The sequence below is a fragment of the Anas platyrhynchos genome, chromosome 9 (assembly GCF_047663525.1).
Source record: "Anas platyrhynchos isolate ZD024472 breed Pekin duck chromosome 9, IASCAAS_PekinDuck_T2T, whole genome shotgun sequence".
NCBI lineage: Eukaryota > Metazoa > Chordata > Aves > Anseriformes > Anatidae > Anas > Anas platyrhynchos.
In genome coordinates this window covers 7310962-7326222 of record NC_092595.1, presented here as the reverse complement: position 1 = coordinate 7326222, position 15261 = coordinate 7310962, and the positions used below count along the sequence as shown (strand labels likewise).

Here is a 15261-nt window from a genome sequence, read left to right as displayed (position 1 = left end):
TGCAGCCTGGCTCTGCTGCTCTTGTTTATGGGTTATCTCTGATGCAATCAAGTTGCTTTAGAAGTATTTTAGAATGTGAAACAGAGCCAGCTTTAGGTTGGCTTTATAGGCAATAACAATAGAATGATATTATTTAGGCTAAAATAAGTCAATATTTGGAAAGTTCCACTCTTGGTAAAAAGATCTTGCATGAGGGAGGCTGCTTGGTGCTGCCTGTGGTGAGGGCAGCTCAGCACCATGAGCAGCAGGAGAGGAAAGGCTGGTGGGACACAGAGGGTCTGAAACTGGGAAAATAAAACTGGGAAACTGGAACATGGGAACAGAGCTGTAGTTACAAGGTGGGGCAGGGGCTGAGTGGGGCTGTGTGCCTGGTGGGAGGGGATGCACACCTGGTCACTGAGGGTGAGGAAGGCATAGCCATGGGCTCCAGTTAACAAGTGGAGGAAGAAAAAGCTAGCTTGGAGAAGATGTGAAATGGTGGAGATGTGAGCTGCTGGGGGGCTTGTCCCTGGCAGCACTTGATGATGACCTTGTTCCTAGCTGGGGCCAGCACAAGGCTGCCTGACCTGCTTTCCCAGAGCCTGCTAGCCCTGGAAGCACCAGACTCCAGCTGTGCTATGCTGACACTTGTCCTGTAAAACTGACAGCAGTGATGAATGATAGCCCATATTTCTGTAACATCATCTCAGCACACCTAACAATGTACCATTGACACCATGTCTGAGGGCTGGACTGCAGCCAGCTTCTTGATGAGGCAGTAGCTGGGCTATGGCCCTGCAATGAGCCCCAGTCTGTGGTGCTTATGGTCAGCAGGTGTGGTGAGGGACTTCTCCCCAGTACCTCCCTCCCCCAGCTTAACAACCATTCCTCACAGCAAATGCTCTATGTCCAGGATGTTTAGAAGGTAGTGTTTAGGGATGTCAGCTGCCCAGCCTGAGCATCTTGGTGGTCTCAGCTTGAGCTTCAAACCACGAAGGCACCTTTTCTACCAGAGCAAGTGTGGGCTAATCGGCTTTACTGCATTGGAGCAGCTGTCTGTAGTACCAGGCAGCAGGTATAATATTGCCAGATCAGTTCTGGGACAAACTACAGCAGTTAGCATTTACCATAACTCCAAGGGAGCCAATTTTGCTAGTTTTGGAGGTGTTACAAGCCACTGAGAAATAAATTAGTTGTCTTTATACCACTGGTCCATTGCACAGGTCAGAACTTCTCTGGTTATTTGCAGGCTGCGTCTGTCATTGACCAGTGTGCAAATGGAAATTTCAGCCTTCAGGTTCATGGCCATTAATGATGGTGATAAGTGATGCATTTGTGTCACATGAGCTTGCATGTGGAAGCTGTGGACTGATGTGTCTGGCTGATACTTTCTCCAGTACTTTCTGTAGGAAGTGCCCATCTGAGCTGGCTGCTTGCTGGTGTGAAGTGATGGGAGCAAGGCTCCCAAACAGCTGTGTCTTTCTCATGCCCTGAAGGAATTTGCCACTTCTGGGTTGTCTCTTTGTAAGAATCAAAGGGGACAGGCTATAAACTTCTCTGATCCTTTGTGTTAGTTTCTAGTAAAGTTTTCTGCCCAGACATTCTGCCTTATTTCCTCTGGCTCTGTCACTTGCTGGTCTCTTTGGCTCAGTGGCATAACACAGACCAGATGTGACTTGGACTGTAGGTGTGTAAGAAGGGAGCTGAAGCTGGCAAGCATCTTATGTATGCGAAGGAGACTGATGCAGCTGAGAGTGACTAGGCTAAAGACTACTTTAAATCCTTGAGTGTGGGCCTGCATAAACCATCTCACCCCGAGTGGAGTTTGAACAAGCTGTGTGCTTATGCAATTAAGGTGAAGCTGTGCTGCTCCTGCTGTGGCTTGAGCACTTGATGGGGATGCAGACAGGTCAGTAACTGCTCTGTGGCCATCTACTTAATCCCTGAGTGGGAGGAATTGGCATCTGTGCTGTGTGGAGGAGCAGTGGGTTTGCCTTGGGCCATGTAACTGCAGGCTCAGGCCCTGAGGAGTGACTGCCATCTCAGCAGCACCTGTTCTTGTTTTGCTGGGCTTGGTGCTTATCTTCATGGATCAGGAGGTTGCAATCAATTCCAAAAATACCAACAGTACAGTTTTAGCCCATTAGTCAGATCAGAAGTGGATGTGTACTTAGGAGAAATTGCTTTAAAAAAGTATCAGTCTTATAATTGCTGCGAAGGGCTGTCATAAGAAGGCAGGTTTTCTTCCACCCAGTGCAGCAGAAAACAAGGAGTCAAATTCTGAGTGGTTTTCAGTTTTTCCATTGCCTTGTGTTTGGAGGAGATGAGCTACCTTCCTTCCTGGCTTTTCTGCCTGTGGGCAGGGCAGAGCTGCAGCTGAGGAGGTGTCCTGTGGCTTTAAGGCTGTGCAGGGATGGGAAGCTTTGGATGCTACTACAGAGATATAACATGATTAATCTGCAGGCATCTGAGAACACTTATGACTTAGCTTTTGGTCTTGTATCTGTTGTTTCACTTAGGGGGCTGTTAATAACTCATAATGCACATCAGGCCGTATCTTAATGATTAAGAGGGGTCTGCTTTATCTGTAACTAGTGGGAAATGCAATTATTTTTAAGTGGTGTAACTTCCTGCACCAGCTGGACAAGTGGTATTAAATGGTTTTCATGCCCTGGCTGGAGGTGTGCTGGGAGGTGCTGAAGCATGGGGCCAGCTCTGGAGCTGCTGTGGGGCAATGTGGGGGCAGGAGCCCTGCAGTGGAGGGCAGAGGGATGGGGGGGAGTGAGGCAGGGTCAGATGGGGTGTCTCAGATGGCTGGGGAGGGAGAACAACACCTGGGGTGATGGGGGATGTAAAAAGGATGGTAGAGCTCTGAGACACTGGAGGATGGGTGGGAGTAAGAGGGAATGGCTGAAGATAGTGAGGGAAAGAAAGGTCTGTTCTTCCTACACTGAGCCCTTGTGCTGGTGGTAAATCCCATGGGAGCAACCTTTGCTGCCTCATGCTGACCTGCTAATTGCTGGCAGGCAGCTGGCAGTGCAGGGACCTGGTAGACCTGCTGGTAGCAAGGGGATGCTCTGTTACCCTTCCCTGCAGCTGAAATGTCCAGTGCTTGTCGGCACCACACACCTTGGAGCTAATTAAGCTGAGTATTTGCAGAGACAGACCAGTTTTAAGCAGAAAGAAAAACAACACCCTACCTACATGCTCATGATTGGGTTTATTCTATTTGAGTTTTTTATTCTTCCTTCATGCAAGACATTTTCTCTCCCCTTCAGTCTTTACACACCAGCAGTGGAGTTAAGAATTAGAAACAGAGTGAAAAAGGGCAATTCTCAAGGCTTGCCACACCTCCAGTGTGCAGGGCTGCTGTTCAATTCACAAACCCAGTACAAGAGCTAATTGCTGAGAACAGTGGGGTAGTTCAAAGCTCTAATTAAAGGTGATTTTCCATCTCTACTGATAGTAGCAAGAGCATGCTCACTGGTACATTTCCAGCACAGTGAGGCTGCAAGACCACCTTATCAATGATGGTGCAGATGGCCTCTTCCAGAGATGGGCATGGCTCTGCTGAGCAAATTGGAAGTTAAATTGACTAACACTGAGTGGAAATTTGGCCCATTATCCCTCCTGCACCCCTGGCAGTGTGGCTGGGGAATATCTCTGAGCACAAAGTGTCAGGCTTGTGTCTGCGCTCAGTGGTGAGTGCAGTGCTAAGGGAAGTCAGCTTGATTCAGATCCAGCCCAAGGTACCAGTGTGTGCCCAAAGCTCAGGGATTAAAGTGCCTGTGTAGCTGCACAGGAGCTCAGACATCTGCAGTTAAGTATTAAAACAGAAGCTTTACCTAAATGACAATTAACTTCCTTTCTAACTGTGCTTTCCCTGCTTCATTCCTGGTGAAATACCTACTGAAATCACTGCCTGCTTGTGTAAACACCCAAATGTTACACCCAGCAGCATTTACCTGTAAGTGGGCACAAATGAGTGCATCTCTGGCCATGTGGGAGCCAGAGGGAGTTCTGTCAGAGTTCAACTAGCATTAAAATAATTCCTGTAAAAGTGCATTTCTACCACTGTGCTGTAATCTCTGCTGTGGACCTCTAGCTAAATGCACATTAAAGTCTAGGGTCAAGGCACCTGGCAGTAAATTAATGGTCTGTAGTGTGGCTGCTACTGTGATGCCTCTTCTATTAAGAGGCAATGTTGCTGTAAGTGGTTTGTGTGCCCAGCTTAACGGTGCTCAAGGCTTGCACCTGCACAGAGAAGGATGCTTGTTGCATTTCAACAAGACAGGAGCCAAAAGGCACTGCTCAGCCTGAGAGGTGCTGCAGAGCTGCCTTGTTCTGAAGGGAGGCTCTGAATTGGAGTGGGAACTTCTGGCATGCCCCCCTGCATCATTTCTGGGGACTCACATGGACCCCTTCACCAGTAATACCAAGGGGTATTGCTGCCTGCTGTCCTGGAGGGTGTCACAAGCATCATGCTTGGAACCTCTGGATGAACATGCAAAACCCAGGAGGCTCCTTCTTACTACTGCCCTTTTGCTGGCACAACGTGCATCATCTGGTTACCAGTACACTTCTATACCAAATGATCCTTAAATATAAAGGAAGTAAATGTTGGGTCACTCTGGATACATGCAATACTCCAGCCTACTCGGTTGTCTCTGAGTTTTCCAGGAGCAGCCTGTAAGGCAAGGTTCAGTGCTCTCTGGCACCCTGGTGCTTGGCATGCAAAGCGGCACAGAGAGGGGCTGATTTCTCTGGCTCATTTAAAAGGAAAGAGTAAAAAACCAAAAGGAAATAAGAGACATTTACCATCTGTGAAGGTGGGAAGGATGCTGAGGCCTTCTGCTCTCCTTTCCCATGGTTGTGCTGCTTTTCTCTCTGGGGCCCCATGGTGCAAGTCCTATGCTCCCATCTGAAGAGCTCCAGCTGCGGGCTCTCTCCAGAGCCTGTTGATGCAATCTGGGTCATTCAGAGAAGGTTGTCAGGAAGGATTCTGCACCTCCCTGCTGTGCTGGGGCTGGGATTTGCCTTCCTGGTGTGAGAGGGGCTGGGCTGGTCTCCAGTCCCCATCCTGAACCCAACTCAGTGTTCTGTAGCCTCTGGACTCACAAAGTATCCCTTGAGGGGCCAGCTGAGAAGGACAAGGACACAGTGGCACTGCACTGGGGACACAGGGAAATTGTCCACTTGTTGTTCTTGCATTAAAAGCCCTGTGTAAGAGATGGTTTGTCCTAGCAGCTGTTTTTGAATTTGTATGAATTCAAAAAAACAACAACAAAAGAAATGAACTCAATGCTTTCTGTGGAGTATGGATAGCCAGATCAGCCCGTGGCTGGGATAGCAGCACTGTCATGGTGCAGCCTGATGCTTGCAGGCTGAGGTGTGTGTGGAAGTTTGTGCTCTGCCCTTTGGAAGTTTGTGTGCAGCTGCTGTTCCCTCAGCCCTTCCTCATTTTAAATGCGAGTAAGTAAATGTGCTCATTTTCAGCTTAAAATAAATGAAGATCAATATGAGGTTAAACAAGCTTCAACAGCGCATGAAGCCTGTGAAACCTGGGAGCTGGCAGCCTGTCTTTATTTGCTGCTGCTGCTGCTACCCCTGTGATTGCCCTGGCCCAGCTGAGAAGCATGGCTGGGGGGGGCGCTTGCCATGAGCTTGCCCTGCCAACTACAGCCAGAGGTTTCCTGATGACTTTTGTCATAGTGCCAAAAGCAACTTTCTGCCCATGAAGTTTTGCTTGTGCCACTTCCCTATCCCACAGGCTGTTTTCAGCCTCAGTGCATTCAGGGCTATTTTGCTTTCCACGTTAGAGGTCCACAGGGTGTTCTAGCAGGTCCCCCCATACAGTATTACAATATACATGGCTAAAATATTACCCTAAACCTTTAACTTCAACCCACAAATGCTACCAACAACTAATTCTTCAGATGAGCTATTGTAATTCACATCCTAAACCAGCACTTGAACCTGTTTGCCTGCAGCATGTCCTTCTCTCCACTCCTTGACTTGCAGCCTGGCTCGCACCTGCTGCTTGTCAGATAGGTGTGCTCTAGGAAATCCTTTTCCAAGGTGTGCTGAGCTGCCAAGCCCAAATTTGCTCTAACACATGCTATAATCACCATTCCCTGGCTCTGTCCCCACGTCTACCACCTCTCCATGCCCCACAGCCACCACCCCACAATGACCAGCTTTACCTTGGCAGCAGCAGTGCCCAAAGCAGAGAGTTCAGTGGGACAGGAAGGTTTTTCCCATCATCTGCTTCAGTGCTTTCCACCTTTGGGAAAGCAGCCTGTGTGCAAGCTGGAGTTCTCAACGTGTCTCCAAATATTTCTCGCTGCTCTCACAGTTCCTGGGTTGTTTTAATTGCTTTGTATTCAAGTAGATGTGGGGGAAAAAAAAAAAAAAAAAACCACGTTGTTCAGCGACTTCTTGGGGATGAGCCGCCAGAAGGAAGTGGGTGAGAAGACCCTCTAAATAAAGTCAGCCTAGAAAAAACAGGTTTCCTCTCTCTGGATGTTACTCCCTGGAGCTCCTTGGTGCACTTCTGCCTGCAGAAGCCCCTCTTCCCATGTGCTCTGCCCCAGCTCCTCGTGTGGCCCCAGGGCATGGTGCTTGCCAGGGCAGGGTGCTTGCTGCAGCGGTGCCTTGCTCTCGCTTGCTCCTTGGAAGAAAACTGCAGGACTCGAGCAGAAAAGGGGACTCGCAGCAGTGTCTGGTGGTGGGGCAGCCCTGCTCCTGCCCTGAGCTGCTCCCGTGGTTACTCCTCGCTTGCGATCTTTACTTTGAGAAGTGCCAGGGCTGTGACGGAGTAGCTGTGTGGCTGCTACTACGGCGCTCGCTCGACCCTGTGCCTCCTTGGCAGTGTGATGACAGGGGCTTTCCAGCCCTTCCCTCCGTCACCTCCATCCAGACCGCTCTGTCCTTGGGTGGTGTTTGCTTTTCTGAGCTGGGAGTGTGCCGGAGGGACTTGCTCACCTCAGTCTGCTTGCTGCCGTCCTACACTGTACACTTGCTGTTTGCTTCTATGGCCAAAATAAAAGCTGCTTTTCCTGGCAGGAGAAATGCATGATCCATGGCTGCTATAGGATCTTTTCCCCGTTTAAAATGTGAGGTCTAATGAATTAAGGAGCTACAACCCATCTAGATCTTATACCAGTCAGTCTCTGATTCATCAGAGAGTCTCCTTGGTAACTAGCTGTTCCTCTCTGATGGTTTGGTACAAAAATGCTCTCCCAACTTAAAGATAAAATACAGCAAGAGCAGAAAGAGGAGCTGTGCCATACAGACACCTCATACACAGACAGATGCCTTGTATGCATGTGGTTGTACAGGATATTTTCCAATGTGTGTGGGAAGCAGCCTCTCCATGCAGTGGCACAGGTGGGGAAGGGGCTGCCCTGTCTCTACCAGAAGCCCTTATTTTTGGGACCCCCATCTGCAGGGTGAACAACCCCAGAGGAGGTGAATGGTGTTGGTGTGTAATGAGGGGCTGCCTCCCTCCCCGTTTCCTCAGGGACATTATGCCCTTTGAGTCCTGCAGCACTAATCCCTCTGAACAAACACAAACAGCAACACATCCCTGGGTGTCAGGTGCCTTCTCTTTATCTATCACTTCTATCAAAGCGAGGGGCTTTGGGGCTCAGCACTGGAACTTGACCACCTCTGCCTGCAGTGCGGGCTGTGGGCTGTCATGCACCGTGAGCATTTTGGGGCAAAATCTGTTCCCATTAAGCATTGTGGCATCTCTAATGTCTGAGCAGAAGACTCAGGTTCATGTCCTCCAGCCCAGCCCTACTCAGACCTGGCCAAAAGCTTGGCTATAACGTCTTTTTCCCCTACTGGCACAGCCTGAAGAGCTCAAACCTCGATTCACCGAGTGATAGGGGTGGCAATGAACGGCTGCTGATAAATGAGGGTTCAGACAATCAGGCTCATTTTCAATGCAATTAATCCATGTCAGGAACACGACCTCATTCTGGATAATTGAGGTCTTTGCAGATAATCAAAGCTGTGATAACGGAGGGCTGACTCCCCCTGTGTGGTGGAGCCCCCGGGTCGGGGGCAAGGGGAGGGAGGTGAACACCTCCTTGTCCTGCTCCCATGTGGCTGCGGTGACATGGCAGGGCAGGCATCCTGCTGTGTCCCCAGCTTGTCCCCTGGCTGGGAACGGCTGCTTCAGTCCCAAAGGGAATCACAGGGGAAGCCTCTCCTCCACCTCCATCCTGCCTTTTCGCTTTCTTTACAGAGCTTAAAAGGGAGAGCAAAGCCTTGCTGCTGTCAGATCTCACACCTGCGTCTCCTGGTGGGAGGGAGGTGGTGGGAAGGGAGGTGGAGAAGTGGAAGAGCCCTGAGGGGCTGGGTGTCTGCAGGGCATGGCCTGGGAGAGGCAGCAGGATGGGGGCCGTGGCTCCTTCCTGCAGCACCGGGCTGGGCATCGGGGCAATTCCTGCACTGCCTTGTTGTGGTTTGGTTGCAAACTGATATTTATTCCGAAAACCAACCAAACTGAAAAGATCTTGGGTGCAGTGTCTCCCTGTTGCTATCTCCTTTGCAATGTGTTGGTGTTTTGGGAAACCAAGCAAAGGTGGCCGTGGTTATTTGGAGCAGGGGAAGTTGTGTGGGTTTGTAAGTTCTGGTTTTGCTGTGGCTCCTCCACTTCATTTCAGTGGCTGGCCTAATCATGGGGCAGATGCGAAATTACAGGAGTGGCAGTAAAAAAGAATTGTGCATGGCCTCGGCAAGTATTTTTTATGAATTGGATCTCCTGAGATGAAAGCTTCGTTACAGTGAAACAATGAGCCTGCTACGCTTCCAGTAGTACAAATGGGTTTCATTTGTATTAGGAAGATACAAGCTTATTATTTGTAGTCTGTTCCTCTAGCACCAGGAATGTTTAATGTGGTAATCAATGTAATTGAGGAACTGAAAGTACAGAAAATTGCAGCACGCTCACAGGTGATAAGGACTACAGCTGCTGGGAGGCCTGGGGGGCTGCACAGGTGAAGATGGGAATGTGCAGGGGGATTCCTGCAGCCCTGACCCCGATGTGCTCCTAGCACAGGAGGAGCCTGACACTGCCATGGGGCTCTAGGGCTTTGTCCTTCTGGGTTTGCCATGACTGTCCCTCCCCAGGAGCAAGCCCTGCCGTTTGTCAGTGATTTACTGTGTGCTTTAGGCTGTGGCACAAGTGGCAGGGAGGAAGGATGCTCTTTTGCTCTGCCCTGCTTCCGTTTGGCAGGAAGGGACACCTGGGGTGGGCAGCCTGAGCGTGGGGCTGCCCCACCACCAGCCTGGGTGGATTTGGGCAAGGAGAAATGCCAGGGGCCCAGGAACACCAAGTATGCTGCAGGTGCAGTCTCCGAAACTGCTAGATTCAGAGCAAACCTGAAAGAAAAGACAGCTTGCAAGGATGCCGTCAGGTTTCTTCTCAGCCCTCTCCGTTTTAATTTGTTTCACTTCAAGGAGGGAAATTTTCTCTGCTAAAAAGTTGCCTTGTTCTGGTGGTGGCCTAATAAATCACAGCCTCAGTGAGCAGCCCGTGCAGTGTGCATCGCGTGGGGAGAGCTACGGCGGCTCTGCTCCATGGGTGCTGCCCCACAGCCTGCACCACTGGGGCTTCTCCCTCCTGCAGTCTTACACAAGTAGCTACAGAGCAGGTCTGACCATCGAATTAACTCACTTTAACACATTCAGTCAGCTGTGCAATGAGTTTCACACACGTGTGCTGCAGTCAGAGGGTGCTTTGCTCAGGGAGCTGGCTGGGGTCAGAGCTGGAGGGATGGCTCCGGCAGTGCGCTGTGCCGTGCTCACACTTATAACAAAGCTGCTTGTGTTACAATGCAATTATCATGATTTAAAATTCCAGTAGTGTTTTGAAGGCGTATGTGCCGGGGGGCTCCATTTGCAGAGATGTTTCTGTTATTGTACCTCCTTGCCTAATAACTTTTCTGTTTGAGCCACACTGAACCGCGTTTGTTGTCTTTGCTGAAAATCTCCATGCAGAATACAGCTCCGTTGCGAGCTGCTTCTAAGGTCTGATTTATGTTTTGTGCAGGTTTAATTGGGTAAAGGTCCACACAGCGCTTCCTGCTCCCCTTCTTAGTTTTTGGCAGCCCATCCCTCAGCCAGAGCAGAGCACGTCGGTGCTCTGTCACCGTGAGACCAGCAGCCTCTCCTCATCAGTCCAACCCCTCCGGGAGCAGCAGTCACTCTTGCAGTAAATTTTCGCCCCAAATATCATCTATCATTCTCGCAGCCCACTCCTGGTGTGCTGCAGACAGGCTGGCTTGGGTGGGAAGGGTGAGCTTTGTCCGTCAGCCACCTAAAAGCAGATCTGGCGCTGGTGTTTTGGGGCTGCTGTGTGAGGTAAAGGTGCTGCCAGTCCCATCACCAGTGCTGGGGGCTGCAGGCAGGTCTGAGGGGCTGTCCCAGCTCCAGAAAGACCAAGAACTGAACCGGGACCTACGGCAGGGAATGGTTCAAACGTCCCTTAATGCAGAGGGCACTGTCCAGACCTGACAATTCAGTATTTCCCAGGAGGGCTCCAGTTCCCTTAAACAACCTCGGGAGGTTTATCATCACACCACCATTTATTGTGTGCCAAATGCACATGGAGCTGCACGTGTAATTGCCATAGTAACCACAGCCACAGCCTTCCCGTGCAGGGATTTAAATGCCAGACTGACACATCCTGGGCAGTACCACACACACACGTCCTAGCACAAACCTGTACACTTCTGGCAGCCACCCTTTTGATTCTAGACTTCCACTGCCAGGCTTATAAGCGCTCACCAAACCTTGATTACCGGCTGTAATGAATACCTTTTCACTAGACGCAGGCTTCTGTGTGATGTCTTTAAGGTCATGTGGAATTCTATTTGCAATCTCTTTTATAAATAATAACACAAACACTTGCTGCTAAATTTGGCTGTCAGCAAGCAAATGCCAAGAAGCAAAATGATTATTATTGCTGTTATTTGCACCATTCCAAAATCCATTAATTTGCTTGTTGCAGTGTTAGGTAATGAGCGCTCCTGCAGCAAGGTCACAATTCTGTTTTATATCACATAACTATTTATTCCCACGTATCATGCATAAAGCATATTTCTTGCTTAGGGCAAAACGTTTTATTAAGATTATTTTCCTTTGTTCTTTCGTGCAGATTGTCTGTTATGACTGTACAGATTTCCTGCATGACATCTCTTTTTTTAAATTCAATGCATAATTATATGAAACAGAAATTCATCTGATGCCACGTTAATAAACCTCTCATTATTTTCCTTGAACAGGGGGACGTGCTGCTATTATTTACACGACAACATGGATTTAGCTAAGCTTTGTGGAATTTTGCAGCCTCTGACACATGTATCGGGCACGGGCAGAGCAGCGATGGAAATAATGTGAAGGCAAACTGGTCGTTTCAAGTCCAAAAGACTAATGGAAGTAGTAAAAATGGGAAAGATATGAAAGCAAGAACCACTGAAATAAATATCTGAGCTGGGAACCTGCAGGAAGGGTTCAGTGCAGCTGCAGATGCACCCAGCTGAGTGTCAGCTTGGGTTAATTTGCAAGGTGACGGATGGTTTGGGAATGGGCATGTGCTGAAGAAAAATCTGGTGTCCCTGGGCCAGGTCTGCCCACAGAGCCGAGCCACTCTCAGGTGTCCTTGGAGCATCCCTGATTTACTGCAGCTGTGGCCTTGGAGTTTGTGGTTAAGGATGGTTATGCAAGCCTGGACCTTCTTTCATCTTTGGCAGCGCACAAAGCCTGGACCCCCAGCACTAATGCAGTTTTGACTGACTGACCCTGCAGTGCTTGATGTGCTGCAGCTGGTCTGATCTCCCCTCTGGCTCTTCCTCTGAGCCCTGTCCTGCCTCAGCTGGCTGCGACCACCTCTTACTGGGCTTCCCAGCCCTCCTGCTTGCCACCCTGCCGCGGTGCCTCTGCTTCCCCCCAGCTCCTCCTACTCCAGGCACCCGAATACCCGCCTTGCTTCCCTGGGTGCTGGTCCCACAGCCTCCTTGCTGGGGCTGGAGGAGCCCCGAAGATGCTCCTGATTTGTGGCAGCCCCTGTGCGAGGACAGGGCAGCGATGTGGTCCCCACAGCCCTCAGCTTGTCCTGGATCTGCAGGAGGTGAGTGCTGCTCTTCCTGTGGATGTAGAAAACTTGCTGGGTGATGTTAAGTGCTCGATTCAAGGTCACGATGCATATCTTTGAAATTGCTTGATAAACTCTTAATTCCCACCAAAGGACATGCTTTGGGCTGTGATCTTATCCTATGACTAAAGCTGGGATATGTTCCTCCTCTCATTTTAGTCCAGCGGTACATTTTGCCCACACTTAATAGTAAGTGGAAAATCATTAACTTTGCCTTCTGATATATGTTTTTAATTTCTTTATTCATAATGAGTTCTTCGCTGCAGCAGCAGGGGTGAAATATGTTGTACTCCTGGAATTCCTTTGCAATTCAGCATTAATTAATGTCCACTTCTTATACAGTGTTAACAGTAACGAGCCTAATCTTTCAGAGGCTACTGTGGGAAATTCTTTGTTCTTTTCCAGCAAGCAAGTTGTCAGAAATACAGTGAAATTTGAGCCTTAGCCTTTGTTTAAAGCTGCCTCTTAGGGGTTTTGAAGGGCTGGAGGATGGTTAAGTGTGGTGCCCTCGTTATCCAGCCCTGTGCCATGTAATGGACATCCCAGTCTATCTGCTCAGCTTGCTTTTTTGTGTTTGCCAGGCTGTGCAGGAAAGGGCACCTCATTTCCACAGAGACCGTGATCAACTTTGTTAGAACAACAGGTCTGTAGGTCCCTGCTGTATCCTGAGGAGTAAACACAAGCCCTTGTGGCAGCACCAGCACGTGAGTTCATCGCACACCATGGCACATACAGATGCGTTTTACCAAAAAAAACCTTACTCGACGCCTTTCTCTTTGCTACACACACTGAGAAATGTAGCCCTGATTAATGATATTTTTCCAAAGCTCCCACGGCATCTGTCTGTGCTGAATTCATACGCAGAAGTCTATATGAAGAAATGAATTGCTGGAATTCCTAATGAATTTGGTTATCAGAGAAGCCTTTCTAATAAAGATAATGTACGTCAGCAGAGCTGGCAGGGTTTTTACTGGGGCAATTTTTCATTGAGTCCAGAGTAAATGTTCTCTGATAAATCTTGTCAGTGCTGTCACTCTTGGTCTTAATGGCGTGAATAGCCTTTTAGCTCGCAAAACAGCAGAGCTGTTCAGTGGCTCGTGGGTTTTGGCACCACGCTCGAGTGTTCTCCAGCCCTTCCTGTCTTTTGCTAATCTCTCTGTGACTAATTCACTAACTTTTTTCTAATGCGAGAGAGGTTGCCTCCATGTGTCTCTCCACCTCTGCTGCTCAGCCCCCTGTGACTGATGCTGCCTGCTCTCCCTGCAGGATGTGATCGACATGCTGCACTTCACCTGGCTGCCTTGCCAGAGGAGCGTAGGCAGGATTAACGCTTTGTTAGAGCACCTGTATGGTCTGTTCTGTGTCCTTCTTTCCTTTTCAGAAGCTTTTGAATCAGATTTCTTCCCTGGCTTTCACAGCCAGGTGTAGCCGTGGATTGAAATGAGGTCTAAGAAATAAACCGTGCTCTGTATTTCTTGTGAATAGTGTTTTACAGCAAGCTAATTCATTACGGGCGATGCTGTGCTTGTGCCAGCCCATTTCGTATCTCACCCAGACACCCACGGCCTGGGGCTGTGAGCCTGTGGCTGTGATGGCTGCTTGCTATCATGATGACAATGACCTTGTTTTCCTGGCTGGGACTGAATTTGCCACTGTCTAACACAAGGGGAGGACCCTGCTAACTGGGATAAGCAGGGAATTTGGAAATTGCTACCCTGTGCTTGGTACCTGGGACATGAGCTTACGTGTATATTCCTTGCTCTGTGCTGTGCAGGATGAGTGGATCCGTGTCCCACTGTGTGAGCCTCTCTGTGAGAAGTGGTGGGAGGTTTGTTTGGTTTAAAATTCTTTTAAAGTCTCTGTTGCTGATCTTACATGCCAACAAACTCCAATGTATGCAGCAGAGACAATATCTTGACGAGTGGGTTAGCATTTGAGGAGATCTCGGCAGAAAGAGAAAAATGAGGGAATGTCATACAGATGAGTGAGAGCTGTGTATCAGCTGTGTATCTAATACTGACTTTGGAGAAGTCCTTGGATGATGTGAACTGGCTCTTATTGCTAGCAGAGAAAATAAAGCTGAAGCAGTTTATACCAGCTGAGCACCTGGTCATTACCTCTAATGTAGTAAAAGCCGCTGTGGAAGCACAGGCTAAAATGGCTATTCATCTTTGATCCCTCAGCAGTGCGAGAGTCTCAAGTAATCTCTAAGAGTGGGGTTAGAAAGAGCTCAAATTTTATCTACAGCCTGCTAGACCCTGTTTGCAAAATGCTTCGGTTCCAAGAGGAAAGCTGGGCAGCATGCAGAGTGGGTGCAGATATTGCATCTCCTCTCCTTCCCTGTGCCATTGAAGGTCTGAGCTGGGTCTGGTGCCCAGCTGAAGCCCAGCACTGTAGGTGTGGGCATTTTGAGGAGCTGGAGCTAGGGTTGGTACTGTGTGGAGTGGGCTCTGCCTCACCTGTCCTGGGATGGCAGTGCCAGGCAGGGTGCAGGAGGTGATGTGGCACCAGATTTGGGGAAAGAAGGATCTCGTTTGCGAAAGCAGAGAGCCACCGAAGCCAGGAGCCAGGGGAAGCAGCGATGAAGCTGTCTCAGGCCAAGGCTGGGCAGCTTGTCAGGCTGCGGTGGAGTGGTGGTGGGTTTGCTCTGGGAGAACAGCCTGCCTGGCTGTCAGGAGAAAAAGCAAAGCAAAACGGGGTGGATTTTGTAGTTGGCTTGCAAAAGTTGTGCTCTTTGAGAGTCCACCCTGGTCTCACATATGATAATGAAAAAGGATGGATTCAGTGGAGGTTGGTGTGCTTTGGTGCTGGATGGAAAACTGTTTTCTTCATTCTCAACTCGTAGTAATAATTCCATGTGTATTTTCAGAGGTTTCACAGAATAATGTTTTTGTCCCTCCCAAATACTTGGTACAGTGGTTATCTCGGAGACTGCAGGAAATATTTGCTCTGTCTTGCTTGTCCTTCTCTCAACAATGCACATGCATAAAAGCCAATTTGGAAATGTTTGTGAATTTTGATTGACAATAGAATTTTTCACTTTGAGTTTTGGCAAAAGATTCATGCTCCCCAGAATGCTTTTCAGTTAACTCTCGTTTCATTTGCATGACTAAACA

At 49.1% G+C, this 15261-nt stretch overlaps 1 protein-coding gene and 1 long non-coding RNA gene across 12 annotated transcripts in view; one reads left to right on the top strand and one right to left on the bottom strand.

Moving 5' to 3' along the window:
• Positions 1-15261, bottom strand: part of LOC101796828 (calcium-activated potassium channel subunit beta-2) — a 128894-nt gene that overhangs the window by 35005 nt on the left and 78628 nt on the right. The window contains exon 1 of one of the 9 annotated variants that reach the window (XM_021275775.4): positions 6183-6330. The exons of the other annotated variants lie outside the window; for them this stretch is intronic. The gene's annotated coding sequence lies outside the window, so the exon portion shown is untranslated. Of the gene's footprint in view, positions 1-6182; positions 6331-15261 lie in introns of those variants that run through there. 9 annotated transcript variants of the gene reach the window in all.
• Positions 1-15261, top strand: part of LOC110353634 (uncharacterized) — a 31820-nt gene that overhangs the window by 357 nt on the left and 16202 nt on the right. For 2 of the 3 annotated variants that reach the window (XR_002404401.4, XR_002404400.4), the window contains exon 2: positions 11277-12121. This is a non-coding gene — a long non-coding RNA (uncharacterized lncRNA). Of the gene's footprint in view, positions 1-11276; positions 13628-15261 lie in introns of those variants that run through there. The other variant, XR_002404399.4, reaches the window with a different exon arrangement.